This window comes from Aedes aegypti, chromosome 1, assembly GCF_002204515.2.
Source record: "Aedes aegypti strain LVP_AGWG chromosome 1, AaegL5.0 Primary Assembly, whole genome shotgun sequence".
In the NCBI taxonomy this organism is placed as follows: domain Eukaryota; kingdom Metazoa; phylum Arthropoda; class Insecta; order Diptera; family Culicidae; genus Aedes; species Aedes aegypti.
The window spans coordinates 98,508,358-98,521,498 of NC_035107.1; the positions used below are offsets into that span (position 1 = coordinate 98,508,358).

The following is a 13,141-nucleotide window of genomic DNA, read 5'->3' on the forward strand; positions in this document are numbered from 1 at the left end:
TGCAATATTCGAGGCTTGTTTCTAGCTAAATGTTTAATTAATTACATAAGAAGCATTATCTCCATTTTTAAAAGTATGAAGCAAAAATATCCAAAAATAATAACTTTTTTGCAATGACACGCAGATTTCGGCGGAGACGCCTGTATCATCCGCAACCATCCCTGAGGTGGTCAAAAAATGCTGCCTTATAGAACACCAGCTCTTACAGGAAGTCTTTCAGACTTGAAGTTCTGATAATTAACCTGAAGTTTACGATTTGACAGATAACTTTGGATTATTCTAATAATGAAAGTTGGACAGATAAAGTTTTTCAATATTACAATCAAGCTTTCATGCCAAACACTGTCGAATGATTTTTCTTTGCTCAGAAGAGTAAAAAAAAAGTGTAGTGCGGAATCCGAACTGTTCATTGGCAAAAATTGAATTTTCGTTGATGTGGGCCATCATTCTGTTCAAAATTACCTTTTTAAAATGTTTACTGATTGGACGATAGCTAGAAGCTTCTGCAGGATTTTCGTCTGGTTTTAAAATTGGAACAACCTTAGTATTTTTCCATTTATCTGGAAAATATGCCAACTGAAAACATTTGTTAAATATATCAACTAAGCATGATAAGCTACTTTCTGGAAGTTTCTTGATGGGGATGTAGAAAATTCCATCATCGCCAAGAGCTTTCATATTTTTTATTTTTTTTTAATAATAGTTCTCACTTCTTCCAAATCAGTCTCCCTGGAATTATCGAAAACGTTCTCTTGATTGAGAATATTTTCGAAGTCCTGAGTAACTTGATTTTCAATTGGACTAGTAAGTCCTAAATTAAAATTGTGCGCGCTTTCAAACTGCATAGCAAGTTTTTGTGCTTTTCCGCAACTAGTTAGTAATAATTTGTTTTCTTCTTTCAATGCTGGTATTGGCTTCTGAGTTTTTTTTTTTCAAAATTTTAGATAATTTCCAAAAGGGCTTAGAGCCAGGGTCCAATTGAGAAATTTTATTTTCAATATTTTTGTTTCCTAATTGTGCAAAACGTTTCTTGATTTCTTTCTGCAAATCCTGCCATATAATTTTCATAGCAGGATCGCGGGTGCTTTGAAATTGCCTTCTCCCCACGATTTTAAGGCGGATCAAGAGTTAAGGATCATCGTCTATAATCACGGATTCAAATTTTACTTCACATTTTGGAATTGCAATGCTCCTGGCTTCAACAATGGAATTTGTTAAAGTTTCAAGAGCATTGTCAATATCAAGTTTTGTTTGTAAAGAAATGTTAACATTAAGATTAGAGTCAATATATGTTTCATATATATTCCAGTCGGCTCGTAAATAATTGGAAGTGGAGCTGATAGGATTGAGAATCGCTTCATGGGATAGTTGAAACGTACGTAACAGGGACATGATTAGAATCAAAATCAGCATGAGTAACCAGCTGGCTACAAAGGTGACTAGAGTTGATTAAGACCAAATCAATCGTAGATGGGTTTCTAGAAGAGGAAAAACATGGGAATTGAATTGAGAAATATCCCGAAGAGCACTCATCAAATAAAATTCTGCCGTTGGAATCACTTTACGAATTATTCCATAAGCGATGTTTGGCATTAAAGTCACCAATGACAAAAAAATGACTCATTGCGAGTCAATTTTCACAAGTCAATTTGGAGCAAATTATTTCGCTGCCCAGAGCGCTGAAAAGGCAAATTGGCAGATATGAAAATATATTTACCAAGCTGTGTTTCAACAGAAACATCTAAAGTTTCAAAAACTTTGGTTTAAAATGACAAAAAAAAGTTGATGAATGATAATAGCATATGCCCCATCAAGTCGATCATTACGATAAATGGTTGGATCCCTTTTGAGTTTTGGTTGACTCATATTTCCCTAGAAACACATTGAAAACATAGTGGTATCGTGTAGAGGAAGGTTATAGCTTTCGTTCGAAGCTAAACAATTTTTGGTGATCATTTTTAATTTGGCCGCCATCTTGAATTTCATCAGAAAACCCGTTTTTTTTTCACCATTGCCGCACCGCTAGTTTTGAATTCCAAAATCACCATCAGAAGGCTGAGGAAAAACTGAGTAAGATAGGCTACAGAAACTAGGTGAGCAATGGTATTTACCCTTTCAAATGAACGATTTTCTAAATCATGTTTCATGATTTTAACATATATGGCGTGTGCAAATAATGCAAACATCATGTTTTGTACAATAAAAAAAAGTTTTCAATCGTTGGTGTTTTCATGAAGTCGAGTGAAGATCAAAAGTATTAATTTAAGTGAAGAAAATCTGGCAGCCATCTTGGGATTTGACGCCATCTTGATTTTTAATAAAAGAATGTGTTTTTTATGTTGAGTATTAAGGCTATCGTAACGCTTATCCTTCTTCTTCTCGTTCTTCTTTGTTCCTGGCGTTACGCCCCTACTGGAAACGAGCCTACTTTTCAGTTTAATTAGTTAAAAAGCAGTTTATTAAAAAGGAATTTTCTTTTATGAGGATAACCATTACGACAGCCTTAAAATTCAACAAGCGTTATGGTAACCTTAACACTTCAGTCGTCGCGCTGTTGTATTTTGTACAACACCGTTGAAGAACCCTCGCTTTTCGTTCACAACAGCAGCGCGGTGGTTCTGACAGTGGCAAATCGCGCGACGACTGGAAGGTTAAACAACAGGCGAAAAACTCATGGCAGAAAAATTCAAGATGGCCGCCAGATTTTTTCACTAAGATGAATAGTCTTACTCTACACTCGGCTATATGTATGTTATTAGCTGTTGGAAAATTAAACTGCTCGTTCTCTTTACCATTCAAAGAATGGGCATTCCAATTCAAAATGTTTGAAAATATTCCGATCCATTAGAGAAACGCAATCCAATAACATTTTTATTAGTCAATTTTTCATCAACTTGAACTGCTTCAGCCATAGTGGTGGTTTTGAACATTGCACCATTGGCGTAGACAGAGGGGGGCAGGGAGAGTCATTGCCCCCCTAACCGACGAAAAAAAAAATCAATAATTACTGATTTTCATAAAGGTAAATAATGGTAAGTTTTATCAACATTCCGCTGTGGATCTTGCAAGAAATTTATTAAAAACCTGATGTGAAACTCAAATGAAACGCTTTGGAAATAAATTGTAAAAATCTTGTAAGATTTTTTTTTGTGTTTGTTCTAAAAATCTTTCTATGAGAACTCCTCGAAGCATTCCTTTTGAATTTCTTCCAGAAATGCCATCTCGCTTCTGAAAATAATACAGAATTTACACCGAACCAGGGTTTTTTTTTGAAAACATCTCCAAGCAATTGTATTAGACAGATATTGCCCAAAAACTTTCGCCAAGGATTTTTCCTCTAACTTGCCTTGGAGAGTTTCAAAATATTATCCTAGCAATTTCTACAAAAATGCTGAACGGGCTTTTTCAAGTGTTGCAAAATCTTTAAGGTTTTTGCTATATATTTCCCCAAGCATTCCTGCTCGGATTATTCTAGGAATTACCCCAGGTATCGTTAAATAAAAAAAGATATAATTGTTCCAGAAAAAATTTCTCTAGGATTCCATAAGGCATTTTCCCAAAAATTTAATCTAATTATATTCCTTAGTTATTCTAGGTATTTTTCAAGACAGTTCATTAAAAATTCATACAGAGATTTCCGAAATATAGAAATTCATAAAAGTTTCAGGTTCCAAGAATTTAACCAGAGGTTCCTATAATTTTATGTTTTGATTTTCTCCAGGTATTATAATAAAGTGTTATAATTTATCTATGAATATCTTTAAAAACTCTGCCAAAATCTGCAAAATCCAAAGGAAATTTCTCAAGATATCACTTTTTGGATGCTATGAATTTCTGTAAGTGATATTCTTGGATAACTTCCTGGATAAACCCTTGGAGGGTATCCTGAAAGAATTCCTTGAGAATTTTAGAAGTAATTTATGGATGGATTTTTCAAAAATTCTTAGAAAAATGTATGCATAAAACTTTGGGTGAATTTTCTTCAGCTTGTTCAAATAAATGCTAAGAGGTGCTTCCGAGAAAGGAACTGTTAGGAATTTCTAGCAAAATCTGCAGAGAAGCTCTTATGCGAATCTCTGTAAGAGTTTTTGTGAGCCAAGTGTGATTCTTGATTCTTGAAATAGTTGTTAAAATTAATTCTGAAATGACAGAAACGCTTGGAGAAATTTCTGAAAGTATATTAAAAAATATCTACTATTTTTTTTTTCTCAAAGACGTCTTTGAAATAAATTGTGGAGAAATCATTAGACGAGTTTCATGATTTTTTTTAATCAAATTCTTCCAAAGATATCGATAAAAGAATCCTTGGTAGAATTCTGAAACATTTACGGCAGATTTCCGGAAAAAAATACTAGGATGAACATCTAAAGAAATATCGCGAAAATCAAATGTAAATGTAATTTCGAAGAATATCTTGAAATAATTTTAAATTGATCCCTGAAATAAACATTGGCAGTATTCCTGAAATGTGTGTAGTTCCGATGGGGCCCAGATAGCCGTAGCGGTAAACGCGCAGCTATTCAGCAAGACCAAGCTGAGGGTCGTGGGATCGAATGCCACCGGTCGAGGATCTTTTCGGGTTGGAAATTTTCTCGACTTCCCAGGGCATAGAGTGTCTTCGTACCTGCCACACGATATACGCATGCAAAAATGGTCATTGGCAAAGTAAGCTCTCAGTTAATAACTGTGGAGGCAGGCTGAGAGGCAGGCTCTGTCCCAGTGGGAACGCAACGCCAGAAAGAAGAAGAAGAAGTGCGTAGTTCCTAAAGGAATTAAAGAGGAAGTAATCTAAATAATCTGTTGAGAAATTGAATGTTTAATTGGAGGAAAAGTACTTGGAGTAATCCAGAAAAAAAACTAGGGAAATCTTTGTAGTAGTAGTAGTTTACGGGCAATAAAAATGCAATAAATTTTACGATAAAATTCATAAATTTGTGCCTTGTGTTCCGTATATTTGCATTTTATAGAATAAATAATCGGCGGATTATCAAAATCAAATCCTGAAAAAATCTACAGGAGTCCCGAGACATTTTCTTGGAAAAAAAGGAATACTTTGAATAACTGTTTTATGGATGCCTGCGAAAATGTGTGAGTTAATTCTGGAAGAAATTTTAGTTAAGAATGCTTGAAAGTTATCTCAGAACGTGTTATATCCTATGTCAATCACTCAGAAATGAAGCGAGAAGGTTTTTGAACTTCACTTTGCTTACTGTGAATTAAAAGGAAGGATTGATATCCTTCATAGTTTAACGCAGTGTTGTTAGAAACTCAAATTCTCATGACTCATGATTGTAATTGTTCATGTGTGAGTTGTCAATCACCCAACAAAGTAGTCAAAAAACCATGTATGAATTGGCTCATCTGTTTGACTCATTGTCTCGTATTTCAACAGTTTCCTCTTACAAAGTAATACTTTCGTGTTAGTCTGGTAGATTTATAGTAATCCTATATAACGTAAACAATAACATTAGGTTTTCTACGACCTTTTGGCAAGCTTAATGACTTAATCATTTTTGAAGGCTTGAGTGTGATTTTGCACGAAAAACTCAAGCTTGTAATTTTCGGAGCAGATCTCTAACGAGTTTGCTCTCGCAGAAGAGCTCATTGAGAGAGCATTTGAGGTGATTCTGTCAATACTGGTTCAACGTTTCATACAAAAACTGTGCAGATATTGTGTATAATGATCAATTTGCGTAAAATTCATGAGCGAACTTTTATGATCGCTTGCCCCCTCCTGGCTACGCTCATGCATTGCACCAACCATGTGATTCAACTGTTCGATTAGAAATTAAAATCAGAGGGAGACATGTAATTAGAAGTAGGTCCATTCTTTGGTTGTATTTCGATTAGAATTTCCAGCACGGAGAAAAAATATTAATAATTACAACCAATTATCAGTTTATTTCAAACAAAACTTTAGTTTAAAATATGCACAAACAAAATTATGATTGAATCAACTAAATGCACCGTTTGAAACAAACTAAGGTTTTATATTGTTCGTACCAATACATTCTAGATAATTTTAACAAAATCTTAGTTTGCAACAACCAAAAAATGTTGACAGCTCTTGAAACAACCAATATTGTAGGTTGTTTCAAACTAAGAATAGTGGTTTGATTTAAACAAGAATCAATTTAAAATAAACAAATATGCTGGTTGATTTAACCTATTTTTTGGTTTTGATGAGGTGCTGATCTGTGTTTTATGTTGTCATTATTAATATTGATGAAAACAAACATATGGGATGGTACACAAATTATGTCACGCTAAATTTCAACTTGTTCGACCACCCCCCCCCCCCCCCTTTGTCACACTTTTTGTATTGGTCCTCCGAAAATGTTGTAAGGCTTGTCACGCTTGGCTCGACCCCCCCCCCTTGGAGCGTGACGTAATTTGTGCATGACCCCTATTTTATGAGGTATATTATATTATTTATTTAGGTTTCGTAAAATAGATGTCTTCAAAGATAATTATTACATATCATAATTCCTGAAACACCAGGCTCTTGCTTTCGAAAACTGCACGCCCTTATCTTCTGGAAATTTTCTACCATGACGCATACTTTCTCCAATCTGAAATGATATTTAACAAAATGTTTTTATCTGCACATAATGTTTTTATCAGCAAAATCTGTCTTACCATTCTGCTTCGGAATTCAACAGAAAAATGAAGGGTTAGCCGCAGCATTTCTCGTTCGTTATAGGATCTGGAAAAAAACAACAAAGGTATTGAATGAACAAAGTATAGAATAATAGAATAATCACTCAAATTACCTTCACAAGCAACTCCAGTTGAAATGCTTATCACTGGGAACAAATTGCAGTTACTTAAAATATTTGAGTTGACCAGTTTTCCTTTCGCAGAAACAACACATGAAGTTGGTTAGTTTCAAACTGAAATTTTGGTTGTTTCTAATCCAAATAAAATCTTAGTTTGATTCAACGTACAATTTAGGTCGAACCAACCCATTATTCTATTTTGACATCTAGAGAAACAAATAACCTAATTTTTAGTAAAATCAAACCAGCCGTTTGTAGAAACAACCTAAAAGCTTAGTTTGAAATAACAATTATTCACATTATAACAACATAAGATTTCATATTGAAACAACCTAATAAACAAATTAGTTTTAAACAAAACAATGAATTTGGAACAACAAATTTTGGATTGAAAATAACAAAATTTGCAGTTTGAAATTCAACAAACATTTTGGTTGTTTCAAACTAGGGCGCTTTTTCTCCGTGAGTTGATGAAGAGACGAGATAGAAGTTACCTGTAGCGGCATAAGCATGTGTATTTCCATTTGATTTGAAACAATTCGTAGGTAGAACTTTTGGAGAGGAGGGGCTGAAATTACCTGCGACAATATTGGCATAGGAATGTCCTTGGTGATTTTCATTAAAACGGTTACCCGACGGAAGGCTAAACAAGGAATTTTGCTAACGCTAGCGAAATTACTTGATTACTTGAAACAAATACGGCTCAAAATGCGACTGAATTCGAGTTACCTATAATAGAACAATAGATTAATCCGCAGTTCGTATGAGAATGTTACCGAAGAAGACTGTCGACAATACAATTTCAAACTTAGTTCCCACAATTCAAGCGTGTGCTAGAATAAGGGCGTAAGTCGCATGATCGATTTCTCTTCATCGATCCTCTCTTCTGTTAACCCGTATAGGCCTGAGTGAAAGCAAAAATACTAAAACCCTTACCACTCAGCGAATACTTAACGGATTCAAATAATTTTTTGAAGGCAAAAATACTAAAACATTTATCACTCAGCGAATACTTAACGGATTAAAATATTTTTTTGTCAGTATACTGGCCCACATATCTAGTTTCTAGAAATGGCCGGAGAAACTCGGGAGTACATTTGTAGCCGGAGTTATTGCGGTGGGTCACTGGGTCAAGTCGGGTAGAAAAACGCGATTTTTGGGACATGCCAAGTTATCTTTATTTATTTCGAATGGCATTCATTTTATTTTTGCATTATTCATTAAGATCTGATATTCAACATTACAAATGAATAGTTTTGCACCGTTTAGAGTGTACCAGATGAGGCCATTCGGGATTAATGTCCTGAAGAACCGGTTCTAAATTTGTTAAGTATAGAACCGTTTCAAATCTCTAAAAGTATAGATCGAACATAATAGTTCACTAAAATGCGTTCACATAATCTTGACACAGATGTTAAGATACAAATTGTGCACTTTATCATAAATTTGAGGCATCCCGAGGACCCGAAAATGGACATTTGTAGGATCAATCAAATGCAGTTGACATAATTATTCAATTTAATCGATTTTCAGAAGGCTTACGCTGATGCGTTTTTCTTAAAACTCCTTGATATAGTGGCCACATTATATCCTATTCTCGAAATTATCTGTGACTTGAAATTTGCCTTCCTCCAGGGGCACAGAAGCACAAAACCCTTGTCACCCGACCTGACCCAGTGATCCACCGCAATAACTCCGACCACAGGAACATTCCCGAGTTTCTTTGACCACTTTTAGAAACTAGATATGTGTACGAGTATACTGACAAAAAATAATTGAAATCCGTTAAGTATTCGTTGAGCGGTGAGAGTTTTAGTAATTTTTCTTTCGCTCAGGCCTATACGGGTTAATAAAAGTGACAAGATGCGGGTTTGTTAGCATTTTTTCACATCAGGACGCCAGCCAACGACCCAATCTTTCGTCCTGATGTGAAAAAATGCTAACAAACCCGCATCTTGTCACCTTTATTAACAGAAGAGAGGATCGATGAAGAGAAATCGATCATGCGACTTACGCCCTTATTCTAGCACACGCTTGAATTTTGTCGATGTGAATAGAAAGAGGCTAATCCTAGCGCACAAATATAAACAAACAAGCGAACACAAAATTTGGCTTCGTGTTTCAAGAGAACCCAAGCATTTACTAAGAAGTCATGCAGAAATTACGTCACGTTCCTAGTGGGGGAGGGGGTCAAACCAAGCGTGACAAGCCTTACAAAATTATCGAAGGACTCATAAAAAAAACGTGCAAAGGGGAGGGGGAGCTGAAATTTAGTGTGACATAATTTGTGTACCATCCCTTGTGTCGAATTCGTTTTTAAACCTAGGTTGGAACTGGCGAAACCCATTCTGAATCACAATTTTGAAACCCAACCCGATTCAGGTTCGACTGAACTACAGTTTGCTAGACGTTGGTTTGTTTATGTGTTGATCACCGACCTAGTTTCTAAAAACGACATAAGACTACCTACTGAGAATACGTAAAATCCCCTAGATATATGATAAGATTTATAAATAGACTAAGAAAAATTATAATTCCCGTTCCGTCAGCTTGAATTTAATTTGCATAAGAAACGATAAACATAATCAAAAATTAATTGTCCGTATCCCGTGCGACTCGTAGTCCTATAGTATGCTACTACCTAGCTAGCTACTCAGAGCCAACACGAGGGCAATGTCAAGCAATCGACGACACGCGCAGGGAGCAACCATAAATCATGTAGTAGTTTTCAATAAATTTCACCATCCCTGGCTCGCATTACAACTTCATTACACACATCTAAAACTTTGTTGCTTACAGAATCAGAGACTTTTCTCTTTACACCAAAATGCAACATCATTGAAGGATGCTTCTCTATCTCTTTTGCATAGTGAATCTAGCTATGAAATAAGATTACATTCTTACAAATTCCACTACCAGATCTGCGAATTACTTTTGAATTGCTTTAATCGATAGCAACATATCACAGTGAAAAAAACTTAATTGAATTCTAGTAATTGCTCTTTAGAAGAAAGTGACATGGTCACCAGTGAAGTGAAATTATCCCACGCTGTAAACGATTAGGAAGTATATACCAGCATTAGCATAATCTGACAATTTCTACAATCGCATTGCAGTCTGCCTGCATTTACTACGATGGACTAGTTTTGTTTTGTTTCAGATGACTTTCACGGTCAACGATCATAATTTCGTCCAAGGGCTCCTTTCACCGCATTACTTAGTTAAGATGTCTTATCATGGTAGTAGGTTACCTTGAACTCCTATTGAGCTAGGCCTTTTTATGCAACAGGTCCGTCTATGTTTATATCGATGAAGGACCGGTGTAAACACGTGACTGTCATCTCTATTGTAGAACTGACAAAATGCTCCAAAATCAGCAGATTTGAAACGTGAAAAGGCGTCTTAATCAGTGCAACAGTGCCTCTTCACAGTTTTCATTTTATTTTAATATTGGTTGTTAAAAAAGCAGCATTTGACGATTTCATGCAAGTTTACCAATTGTTTGTTCAATTTGTTACATAACTAAAACTTCATGTGTTGAACAATACCTAACAACAAATTTCATAATGCTTTCGATGCTCAAATATTGCTTTTGTTGATTCAGAAAAGTATTTTATGCCCTATAAGAGAAACGAAGAATTTTATTTGGAGACGGCAAACATGTTGATAAAATTGATTTAATCTTGCAATTTAAACCAAATTTTATCTTACATGTTAGTTGAATTAATATTCTCCATGATTGATGGATTGAATCATTAAAAAAGTTTAATAAATCATACGTCAAACTCCATGTAGACATTAAAACAGTGTTTTATACATATTTTGACGACTTGAAGCTGAAAATTGTGATGTGAGAGAACATTCCTAAGGACGGCATCAGATTCAGCAACCAAAAATTTACTTGAAACATGCAAACAAGTTATTTTTTTTACGCTGTGGATCTGAACACTACAACCGCCATTTTCTTCGAGGTTAACCCAAGGTGTGTTAGTTGAACTTTTGACCTTTCTTTTGGACACTCATTAGCTTGATTAATAACCAAGCCATCGACATGGATGAAGACAACATCTTCCATGACAGCGATTTTCATATCATTCTTCGCGGAGCAATTGATGCTCCTCGAAGCCTCGGCAGTTTTGAAAATTTGTACCAATGCCTTGAAAACGATATTGATTCTTCATAAGGCCTTATTTGCATTGACCCTCAAAAGACCAGAGACGAACCTTGAAATTTGAAATGGCCACAACAAATAAAACAAACGATTAGTTGGTCTTACAATCCTTGTGTGAGACATCTCCCCTGAACCGTCCCCTTTTCTAGGTGACGGAAAAGGCGTGGACACGAGGGGTCGAAAGTTGGCCTCAAACGGATATTTCAACATCTAGTTGAACAAGAAGAATAATGTCTTCGGCAAAGTTATTTAGCAGATCAAAAACTACTTGTCTAGCGTTGACAAATCTAGTTAAGAATCCATCCGCTTAGTTGGGCTAAATAGTGTCAAATTTTCTTCAATCATCTGTATCTCAAGCTAGAAAGTTTATGCCTTCGGACAAACTGTTCATCAAATCAAGGGCTATCTGGCGGTAAAGAGTCTGATTGGTAATTCATCCGCTAGGTGGCACTAGTAAAAAGAAATCTTCAAATTTCTCTATCTCAAGATCCTAATCAACTAGGAGTTTGGTATTTTCGGCAAAGATATTCAGCAGATTGAGGGCTATCTGAAGGTGAAAATCTAATTGAGAATTTATTCGCTAGGTGGCACTGATCAAAAATTTTCTTCAATTGTCTATATCTCAAGACCCTTATCAGCTAGTAGGTTGGTGTCTTCGGCTAAGCTGTTCAGCAGACGAAGGGCTACCAGGTAGTGAAGAGTCTGATTGGGAATTTATTCGCAAGGTCGCATTTGTAAAAACAAATTTTAAATCTTCTCAAACTTAAGGTGTCTTCGGCGAAAATATTCACCTCATTGAGGACTATCTGCAGGTGAAAAATAATGTCGTTAATGTATGGCCGATCAGAAATTATTGCCGATGCGTTATTCAACCATTAATGAAGTGTGCCATAGTCTAAAGCTGATCACCTAGAAACGCTGATAAAATTTGAAATGGCTGTCCAACACTAAAAACTACAAATTGAACTTTAACACTTCACTTTTGCAAAAAAAATAAAATACTAAAATCACTAGTAAAGCGAGCAAATACCTTCAAACTCTAATATGTGTTGCTTATCTTGACAGATAGGCCTATTTTGTCTGCGACTTTTTTTTTTAAACTTCAGACTTCTTCAGTGTTGAGTGCTCGACTTAGTGATTTTAGTATTTTATTTTTTTTTGCAAAAGTGAAGTGTTAAAGTTCAATTTGTAGTTTTAAACGTACTCTAATAATCCCTCCCCTAAATCTATATAAATAAAAATGGAATGATGTTTATATGTCACGAAATAGCTGGAGAACGGGTGATTGGACTTACATGATTCTTTCACTGTTGAATTCGTCCAGAGCTCCGACGTGTTTGTGCGGAGAAAAAATTTAAGAAAGTCTTAGAAATAGTGGGGAAAACGGGAGAAAACTAATCTAACATTTTCTACACGGGACTTGCATAGCGTTTTTCAACAGCCTACTTGATGGCAAGACGAAGTTTGCCGGGACCACTAGTTTAATATAAAAAGTGTAGTGTCCAACACTTGATTGGACACATGAACGTCGCAAATCAGCAGCTCAAGATCCTTATCAGCAAGAAGGTCGGAGTCTTCGGTAAATATATTCAGTTTTCTGGCGGTGAAGAGTCTGATAAGGAATTCATCATCTAGGTGGCGCTGGTTAACAGAAATCTTCACTCTCAAGATCCTTATCAGCTAGGAGGTTGGTGTTTTCAGCCAAGCCGTTCAACAGATTAAGGGCTATCTTGTGGTGGAAAATCTGTTTAGTCACAAATTTTCTTCAATCTCTTGTAAATCAAGATCCTTGTTCATCAGCTGATAATAGGCTTACTGGCCATGAAAAGTCCCATTGAGAATTCATCCGCTAGTAACAATTTTTTTTTCAATCTCCTGTATCTCGATACACTGGAAAAAAAGTAAGTGTTTAACGGTGGAACATAATTAAAGAATAATCCGATAAATGGCGCTACAGTCATCTTCCCATAACTTCATATTCATAATCTTCATATTGATTTAAACACTAAACTAGGTTTTTGAAGGGCAGTCGCATTGATTTTGCACACTCCTAACTGTTTGAGTAACACATTGGTAATAATTTTTGGTTTGGTCGGCCATACATTTGTCAATATTTTTCATTTTCAGATAGGCCTAGATCTTTGCCGAAGAACCACACCTTCTAGCTAATAAAGATCTTGAGTAAGAAAAG

At 35.5% G+C, this 13,141-nt stretch overlaps 1 long non-coding RNA gene across 1 annotated transcript; it reads right to left on the reverse strand.

Annotated features, from left to right (window-relative positions):
• Positions 1–6,423: 6,423 nt before the first annotated feature.
• On the reverse strand, positions 6,424–7,111 carry LOC110674457. The gene is made up of 3 exons (XR_002498883.1): positions 6,774–7,111; positions 6,640–6,706; positions 6,424–6,572 (listed from the first exon to the last, which is right to left on the reverse strand). It is a non-coding gene; the product is annotated as an uncharacterized LOC110674457 (long non-coding RNA).
• Between the last annotated feature and the right edge of the window lie 6,030 nt (positions 7,112–13,141).